At 48.7% G+C, this 9,793-nt stretch overlaps 1 long non-coding RNA gene across 1 annotated transcript in view; it reads right to left on the reverse strand.

The window, feature by feature from the left end:
* Positions 1 to 9,793, reverse strand: part of LOC109321924 — a 24,004-nt gene that overhangs the window by 5,046 nt on the left and 9,165 nt on the right. Inside the window, exon 2 of the long non-coding RNA XR_002104223.1 lies at positions 7,527 to 7,530. This is a non-coding gene — a long non-coding RNA (uncharacterized LOC109321924). The remainder of the gene's footprint in view (positions 1 to 7,526; positions 7,531 to 9,793) is intronic.

Consider the following 9,793-nt stretch of genomic DNA (forward strand, 5'->3'; position numbering starts at 1 on the left):
GGAGGGCGCGGGGGCCTCCAGTGTCCTGGGTCCCGGCGCTGCGTCATCCCTAAGAACCGGGGGCTGCGTTACATGTGCGTGTATGAGTATAGATGTATGTGTGTATATGTATACATCGCGTGTGTGTATGGATGGGCATATATGTGTATGTGTATATGTGTCTGTGTGTGTATATATATATATATGCGCATGGGCGTATATGTGTATGCTTGTATGTGTATATACATGTACATAGATGCAGATGTGTGTATGTGCATAGGTGTGTGTGTCTGTGTGTATATGCTAAGTCTGTTTCTATAACCAGACAAATACACATAGAAATATAATAAAACATGAATAAAAACTAGTGATCTAACCATAGGGTTTGAAACATGCCTACATTTTCTGGACAGGCACCAAACCAAAGCCAATCCTATTTAATTCATCTTTCCCTCTGTCCTCATCTCACGCATATGCTGGGTGCAAGTGCACTTTATTGTGGAGTTGACTAATCAGCTCCACCACACTAGGGCATCACCATCTACATAAAATTAGGGCACAATAAATTAATTAGCTCCGCCATGCAATAGCATGGTCCGGGACAGTACTGTCTTACAGTGGAGTCTTTTACTGCACAGAAATGCACGTGAACAGTGTCTGGCCTGCAGCACTTTGAGCTGGGGCGGAGCAGCCCCGGGGCTGGCAGCAGGTTTGGGTAGGAGCGGTGGGGAGGGCAGCCATATGGCTCTGCAGGTTTACACTCTTGTGCCCCACCCAGCCCCTCTGCTGTCCCACACCACCACCTAGGGCCCGGGGCTGACCCCCCAAAGCCTGCTGCCAGCCAGGTGCTGCTCCACCCTGGCTCATCCTGCTGCGGTCCCCGGTGCACGTGCAGACACTGGGCCCTGGAGCAGCTGACTGCAGTGCAAACTGCCCTGGAAATTATCACATCGCCTTAATGGCACATGTAGACACACCTACTGAGTAGCACACCATTCAAACGAAAGCGTAAAAAACGCTTCCATGGTTCCTCTACTTTACCTGTGGGAGGTTTGAGTGTTAGGTCTGTGTTGTGTCAGGGTTCACAAATAGTCTTATGAAGAGTTTAGATTATTGATTGTGTAGAGCAGTTTGGATAGGGATGACCTGCCTCAGCCAGGGGGTCAGGCAGGCTGACCTCTGGAGGTCCCTTCCAGCCCTGCTTCTCTGTGATTTGGTTCTGTGTGTTTTGTTTGCTGTGTAGGGTCCAAAATCAGGGGGACTCAAAGGAGCCGAACCCCCCCATAAGAGATAACAGCCCTCCATAATCCCCCCCATAAGAGACGAGAGACCCCCGGCCTGCCGCACACCTTTCTAAGCAGCTCAGGCCATGGTGGCAGTGGCTTCTTCCAGCTTCTGGCTGCCACCACCACAGACTGCCCCCCAATAATCGAAGTATAATTCGAATCCTGGTGCTGTTGTGTGTTATGATCACATAGAGAAGAACAATAAACCCCTCTAGTTTATATTTTCGGCTCACTTTTATAAACCCAGGTTGACTAAACTGTCTGGTAGTTAGAGAATGAAGTGGGCAGTTATGAAGAGTTCTAGGCTGTGATCCCAGCTCTGCTGCATGTACTATGTGAAGTGAAGCGAATTCACTACCCTGGCCTCATCTTCAGTAGCAGATTTGGGCAGGGGGGAGAGGATGCACTGGTGCACTTGCACCCCTCTTTGATTTCAGGTCCATCCAGTCTTTAAAACCAACTGCCTAGCAGAGGCAGCAGCATTTCTAGTCAAGAAGCAGTGAGGGAGTCAATTAACTTCAGAGCTAGGGATCTACAGAATTCGCAACTGAGCAATTTTCACAGAAACCATGAATTCAGGCAGGCCCCGCAAAAAACAGCAGGCTCCACAATTTTGGCTGGCTTGCTGTAAAAAAACCCGAAAAAACTTAGTAGCAAACAGAGTCTTGGAGCACAGGTAGGGGGCAGGGTTCAAATTACACTCGAACTTTTGGGGGGCTGTGGCAGCGGCTGCCAGAAAGAGCCTCCACCACTGTCGCCTGAGAGGCTTAGAAAGGCACGGAGCGGGCTGGGGGCTCTCATCTCTTATGCGGGGCTTAACATTTGGAATATTTCCAATTCTGGGTGGCCTGCTCACAGTAGGTGCCTGCAGCCTCCATGGCTCCCACTGCAAGCAGCCCCACCCCTGCCTCCCTCCCCACTGCCCCTTTCTCCCTCCCTCCACCTTCCCTGTTCCCCACTTCCCCTCCCTTCCCCATCTTCTAAGACTCTCTGCTTGCTGGGGGGGGGGCAGCGTTTATACAGTGCACCAGCCAAAATCACAGAGCTCACCACCTGGAGATGGCACAAAACTGCGGCTTAATTAACTTGATTAATCCTAGGAAAGCCATTAATCAATGCTTAATAACACATAGATTAATGGCTTCGTGGGGCTTAATCAGGGTAATTATGTCAGAGTTCTGGGCCATGTGGCAATCTGTGGGGAGGGGTGAGACTTCCAGGGGCCCTCAGTCAGTCAAAGGCATGAGGGGGTCGGGGGGAAGGGGGATGCAGCTGCTGTGCTCAGCCTGTGAAAATGGCAGCCGGCCCCAGGATCTGTCTGCGAAATGATCCAGCCGCCTCCTTGAGTTCCACAGACCCTTATTCATGGTTCATTATAATCTAGCGTATTAATAAAGCTTCTAGTTTCATTTTTGGTTGTGTTATATGTGATGATTCATCTCACTATGTGCACCCCCTTTTCCAAATCTTAGATCCAGCCATGCATACATATGTACATGTAGCAGGCTTACATTTCAGAGCTTGGGTTGAACCTCAGGCTTGAGATCCTGCTGTTTTGATTGGTGGAGCCCATCCACCAATCAGGAGGCAGCAAGAGAAATACCATCATGCCCCTTTCCTGAGGGGAGGGGCGAAAAGAGCTCTGCCGGACCTGATTGAAGACTGCAAACTGTCAAGTCCAGAAGACAGCATATAACAAGGAGCTGTGAGCCCAGCAGGAGGGGCAGATGTGTTAGGGACAGAGAAGAACAGGGCTTAGAAGAGCTGAGGAGAGCTGTTTAGCGGGGTGAAGCAGTAGCCCAGGAAGAGCCCCTGACGACTTCTATCAGCAGGGAGCATGGCACCACTGCAGCTGTTAGGCTCTCGGTGTGCAGCACAGCGTCCAGACCCTGGGAGCTATGTGAGGCGGCTTGGGTCTGCATTCTCTGGCGTGCAGCTAAAGATGTGGTGCACAGGCTGGTGTACGGAGAACGATCTTTCGAGCCCCTGGGGCAGCTCAGGTCCTCAACCCCTGGAACGATGCTGGGAGCTCGGTGCCGGAGGTGCTGCACGGAGGGTGAGAGACCCTGGGAGCTGCTTGAGGTGGCTCGGGTTTACAGCTGCTGACACACCGCAGCAGCTCAGTGCAATGACACTGCCCAGAGGGTCCAGGAACACACTGAATCCCAGTGCTGAACAAGGCTGTCCAGGCCTCCAACCTCTAGAACAAGGCAAAGCACCCACTACGCACAGTGGTGCATATGGCCCTAAGCCAGGACGGCGGCAGCAGAGTCAGGTGGCAGGAAAACCCTGTGAGGAACAGAGCTTGACCTGGAGAACAAGAGACAACCCTCCAGGACTGTGGAGTAGTAAGTTACCCTGGAGAGAGGGTCCCTACAGGAGAGGGACCCCCCCAAAGGGGGCTGCTCCTGGGTGATAGTGGGGCACTTAGGAGTCTTTGGGGTCTTCCTCTCCTTTTTCTTTCTCCCCACCTCCTTTCCTATAATGGTACCTTGGGAATGGGGCCACTGCCCTGGAGGGAGCCCAGGTAGCCTAAGGACTGCTGATTATATTTGTAGACAGTGCCTTACAATTTATGTGAATAATTTGAATAATAATTTGTATATGAATAGAGTTATAGGGTTGCCCAATCAATATTCTTTGGTCTGGTTTGTTCTATTGTTCATCTGTATTTTAAATGATAACCCGGGGGGGGGCGTGTATATATATATGTCCTTACCCTTTAATGGTCTTGTTGTAATAATAAATCTGTATATAGTTAAGTAATTGATTGACTGGACCTGACTCTGTAGGGGATAGAGGTGGCTGCTGGGCTGTTGTGTCCCTCTACAGCACACTGCCCTGCCAATAATTCCCTCAACTGGAGAGGGAAGTACAAACTTGTGTACACCCAGGCTACGTACACTCACATGGACAAATGTAAAATTTGAAAAGGGGTGTGCACATGGTGAGGTGCATCATCACATATAAAACAACCCATATTTTTATCCTGTTAAAAGTAAACTAGGTGCTTTACTAATATATTGGGGCATAGGGCTGGACTAGTCAGTTTAAGACTGAAGCAAAAACAAATATAACTTAATTGGGGTAAGTTAGAAACACTCTGCAGGGCTTTTTAACATAGCCCTTACAATATGCCTATAGAAAAAACAAAAACATAAAAGAAAAAAACCCAACAAGGTTATATGAGCTTCAACGGGGTTTGTTTTCTTAATTTGGCCTTGAGAATTTTATAGGATAAGTGAACTGAATCAAACCTCCTGGGTTTCCATTCACTGCCGTTACCCATTATCTGGTGGCACTAGCTTTCACAAGGCCAGTTCCCTGACCTTCACCGTGGCCTTCCTAAGCAGAGCTCTTTTTCTCTGTCCTGATTTCATGTCACTTTCTAGCTGGCTGCCCTCCTCTCACAGACAGAGACACAAAGACAAATACGAATCAGAAACTTTATAGTCCATTCATGGTCCTTGATTTATTTCACTGCTCCATTTCTCCTCTGCTCCCAGTTTCTCTAAAGTGATGCAGAAGGTGGGAGTGACAGAAATTAGCCATGCAAAGGGCAAAGGAGAGGTCACCCATGTATAAAGGGTCAGTAAGCTGCTGCATAAAAAGCTAGTGTAGCTGGCAGCTAGATATGGAGGAAGAGGCCACAGTGAATATGACAGTACTTAATCAAGAGATCTCCTTAGACCTTCCTGCCCTGTGCAAGTATAGATTGCTATTCTGGGGGTTGGGCAACTACACTACCTCACTAAAGCTGTAATAGGGTGTAATCGCTAGCTTCTATTCGGGTTAAATGAAGGAACAATTAAATGACCCTTGTTTAGTGATCGCTGAAACAATTAAAACTACCACCCAAGGACGAGCCTCCATGCAAGCTGGAGCAGTAGCCAGGCCATGTAGTCCAAGGGCCTTACTGGGAATCTGATAACAAATGCAAGGGAATGAGAATGATTTGATTACAGCTTTGTGTCTGTAAGGTTGGAGTGTTGTTATAACCATGGTGGTCCAGGAAACATAAAAAAAGCTAGGGTGTGTGATGATATCCTTTGCTGGACCACTTGTACAGTTAGTAGAGATGTTAGACACGCTTTCAAGCACAAAGTGCCTTTATTAAAGTCTGGGGAAAAAACATATGTATGTGAGAGAAGGCGGGATGGGGGCGGGGACGATGGGGATGGGACAAGCAGGCTCCAGGGGTAGGATTGGGGCAGGGGAGCTGCAAGGGAATTGAGGGGGCAGGCAGGGTCCACAGGAGGTTGCTGAAGTCCAGGAGGGTTTGACAAGGTCACTCCTAGAAAGGCTATGTATGACAACATGGATTATACCCTAAACTGGATAAATGCGCATTAAATCAGACCACCATCAAGCTTCTGGGATTTCTGTTGCCCACAGATAGCATCAAGATGAACCACAAGAAGGTAAAGGCAAAGGCAGTCTTCAGTTGGGCATTCCAGTATTTGGTTTTGGAATGCAATGATTCCTGGGAATCGTGAAATTTTATAGGAGATTCATTTTGGATTGTGCACGGTTGGTGGCACCCTGCACCAGACTACTTCAGAAGCATGTCCTTTCCACTGGTCAGTAAGGGCCCAACCTGCCCTTGAACAGTTGAACGAGTCCATTGTGTCAGCCCCTGTGACTGACTAGCATTTGCCAGGGGGTTCTGTAGCACCCGCACTAGGTCAGGACTCTTGCTCTGGTTTGCTAAGCTGACCTCGGTACCTCGCCCACCATATCATTGACCTTCCAATTTCTTTGTTTAGTAGGAAGGTGGCTTCAGAAACTGGAGTTAGGCTTTGAGTGCCTGCTCCACTCAGAACATCACCAGGCTGCTGTTCTTCCCTAGTCTTTTGCATTTGCCTGGGTGGGGTTCAGGCCTTCTCTTTCAGCCCTCCAAGCTTCAGGTCCTCTTCCTATGCCCCCCACCCCCTGGGCCCTCTTGGTCTCTGGGGTCACCTATACAGTCCTTTGGGCTTCAGGCTTTCTTCTCACTCACTGCCCTACTGGGCTCTGGGCCTGCCCACACAGTCCTTTGGGCTGCAGGCCCTGATCCCCAATTTGCAGTCCTGCATTTGTTTCTACTCCCCACGCAGTGACAGCATCTCCCCAGGCACTCCCCATGCCTTCCAAACCTCCCCTCACAACTCATCTCAGTCATTCAGCTTTACACAGTAACATAAAATAAGCATATAACATAAATGACTAAACTGCTGTCTGGAGCAACTTTCCTGTGGCGGTCAAAGCCAGACTGAGGCCTCAGCAAGGGTCCTGGCCTTATAAAGTCTGTAGCCATGCCTCTCCCATGTCACCTGACCAGTCACTTCCTCATCAGGCCAGTCAATCATGGTTTGGGGTCCACAGCTTCTGTGTTTCAGGTTCTGATTGCACTTTCTGCACCTGTTGCTCCCTGGCCCTCTCTTCTTCTGTAATTGGGTTGGGGCCCCATTACACCACCAAACTGGTCTACCCAGACCCCATCTCCACCTTCATTGTGGAAATGGATGTGTCCAACATAGCAGTCATGGCAGTGCTCTCATAAAAGTATGGCTACTTCTCCAGAAAGCTGACTCATGCAGAGCAAAATTATAAAATCTTGGACAAGGAGCTTCTTGCTATCAACACTGCTGTGCAGGAACAGTGCCACTAGCTAGACGGAGCCTGATACCCTGTGCAGGTCTTTACTGACCACAAAAACCTGGAATTCTTTCATACAGCCAAGGCTCTAAACCAGAATATTGGACCTTATTCTTCTCCCATTTCAGCTTCACAGTCTCCTACTGCCCAGGTCCCAGAAAATGGTAAAACAGATGTTCTATCCCATAGGGAGCATACAAGACTAATGAGGTGGGCACCAGCCTGAGGCCTGAATACATAGTTTCATAGTTTCTAGGGTTGGAAGGGACCTGAGCAAATCATCGAGTCGGACCCCCTGCCATGGCAGGAAAGAGTACTGGGGTCAAACGACCCCAGCAAGGTGTTCATCTAACCTCCCCTTAAAGACCCCCAGGGTAGGAGCCAGCACCACTTCTCTTGGAAGTTGGTTTCAGATCCTAGCCGCCCTGACAGTGAAGTAGTGCCTCCTGGTAGCTAGCCTAAATCTACCCTCTGTCAGCTTGTGACCGTTATTCCTGGTCACTCCTGGTAGTGCACGGGAGAACAGGGACTCCCCCAGTGCCTGCTGGTCCCCTCTGACTAGTTTGTAACAGGCCACTAGATCATCTTGAAGCTGCACAACTTTGCAGGTGCAGGCCTAACAACAAACCTGATGTCTGCCATTTGCACCGTCCATATCACTGGACTGCCACTTTCAAAGGCAGCCCTCCTGAGGAAAGAACAACTAAAAACTCAGGAAGAGATTATCTTCATCCAGGGATGCATATACATACCACCCCAGAGCCTGAACGTAAAGCAGTTCTTCAATCCTGCCACAGTGCTTGCGGGCCACCGAGGAGTCTCAAAGATGTCACCTAGCCTCCTGATACTTCTGCTGGCCTCACTTGAAGACCACAGTCCAGAACTTTGTAGCCTCTTCTGACATATATGCCCAGGTCAAATGTCCCCACGAGAAACCCTGTAGGTTACTCCAACCCCTGGAAATCCTCCACTGACCTTGAACCAGTAGGCCTTGCTCCTACTCAGGGTACAATCTCACCCATCATGTGTATATTATCCCCAATCCAATGGCCAGGTGGAAGACTCATTCAAATCCTGGAGAAGTACCTCCAGTGCTAGAGTAGTTAGCACCAGGATAACTGGCTCTCCTTGTCTAACTGGTGGAGTTGACTTACAATAACACAGACCACATTTCTACTCACCAGAGGCCCCCTGCCACCGCTTTTTTTGTGCAAATTATGGTTTTCATCCTTGACTCTATGCTGAGTTGCTTTCTACATCCCTCAGCCATGCAGCCTCCAAATGGGTGCAACACATTCATCAGATACAGGAGGATTTAAATAAATGAGTGGCCCAAGAAATGCTGACCTCCAGTGTTAGCCAGGCCTGACATACAGCAAATGCCAGAAAGTATGATTATCCACTGAACACATACACACAGACTCTCTCACAAACTGGAACATTTATTTCCTGGTCCCTACCCAATAACCTGCCAAATTAACCCCAGAGCCTACTAACTATGGTTACCCCAGTTTCACAAAATTCACCCAGTAATCCACAGGTCACTGCTGAAGCCATATACAAAAAAATCCCTTCCACATAGAGCCCAACCACCACCACCTTCTGGTCATGTGAAGGGGAATGAGGAATGCACGGTTTGGGAAATCTTGGATTCAAAATTCAAACATGGCCAGCTATGGTTCTTAGTGGACTGGGAAGGGTACAGTCTGGAAGACTGCACCTGGGAACCAGTAAAGGACATACACACCCTGGCACGTGTCCAGGCTTTCCAGGAAAATTACCCAGGAAAATGGTGGTCAGCCCACTTGGAAGTCAGGCATGGATGGTGGGGGGAAAAGTAATTTCTGGACCCAGTTTCAACTCCCTGACCTCAGGGCTCAGGGACAAGGCATCAGCTCAGCCCTCCATAAGGCCACATCTCATGGCAGAATGTAGAAGGGCAAGGAAAAGGGTCCTGCTGAGTAAAGACCACTGACCCCTGATTGAATCCTCTTGCCTATAAGGTTTCCTGGGGATGCTGTCTGGACAACAAAGCTCCTGCTGCCCTTGGAACATCCCATTGTTACCTTTCCTCTGTGTCCTTCTAGATCTGACCCTGCTTGAACTTTGACCTCTTCCTTACTTCTTAGAATCATAGAATCACAGAAAATTAAAGGGACCTCACAAGGTCATCTAGTCCAACCCTCTGCTCAAAGCAGGACCATCCCCAATTAGATCATTCCATCCAAGGCTTTATCAAGCCAGACCTTAAAAAACTCTAAGGATGGAGATTCCACCACCTGTCTAGGAATCCTGTTCCAGTACTTCACCATCCTCCTGAGAAAGTTTTCCTAATATCCAACCTAAACTTCTCTGACTGTAACCTGGATTGCTGGAACTTGGCTCTTACAGATATCTGACCCAACTGGCTCTCTGACCTTTCTCTGCCTAGTGTTTTGGTTCTGGCTCATACTCTGGCTTTGAACAAATTCAGGTTAAATTCAGGTTAAATGAAGGAACAATTAAATGACCTTTGTTTAGTGATCACTGAAACAATTAAAACTACCACCAGCTTCCATGCAAGCTGGAGCAGTGGCCAGGCCATGTAGTCCAAGGACCTTACTGGGAATCTGATAACAAATGCAGGGAAATGAGAACAGTTTGATTACAGCTTTAAGTCTGTAAGGTTGAAGTGTTGTTATAACCATGATGGTCCAGGAAACATTAAAAAAGCAAGGGTGTTTCATGATATCCTTTACTGGACCACCTGTACAGTTGGTAGAGATGGTACACATGCTTTCAGGCACAAAGTGCTTTCATTTTTATCCCATGATCACCTCTTGGCCAAACTGCCCAGTTGTGGCCTTGGCTCCACCACGATCCGCTGGCTGGGAAATTGGCTTCGTGGTCGG

This window comes from Crocodylus porosus, unplaced genomic scaffold, assembly GCF_001723895.1.
Source record: "Crocodylus porosus isolate Cpor-Errol unplaced genomic scaffold, CroPor_comp1, whole genome shotgun sequence".
NCBI classification, from domain to species: Eukaryota; Metazoa; Chordata; order Crocodylia; family Crocodylidae; genus Crocodylus; species Crocodylus porosus.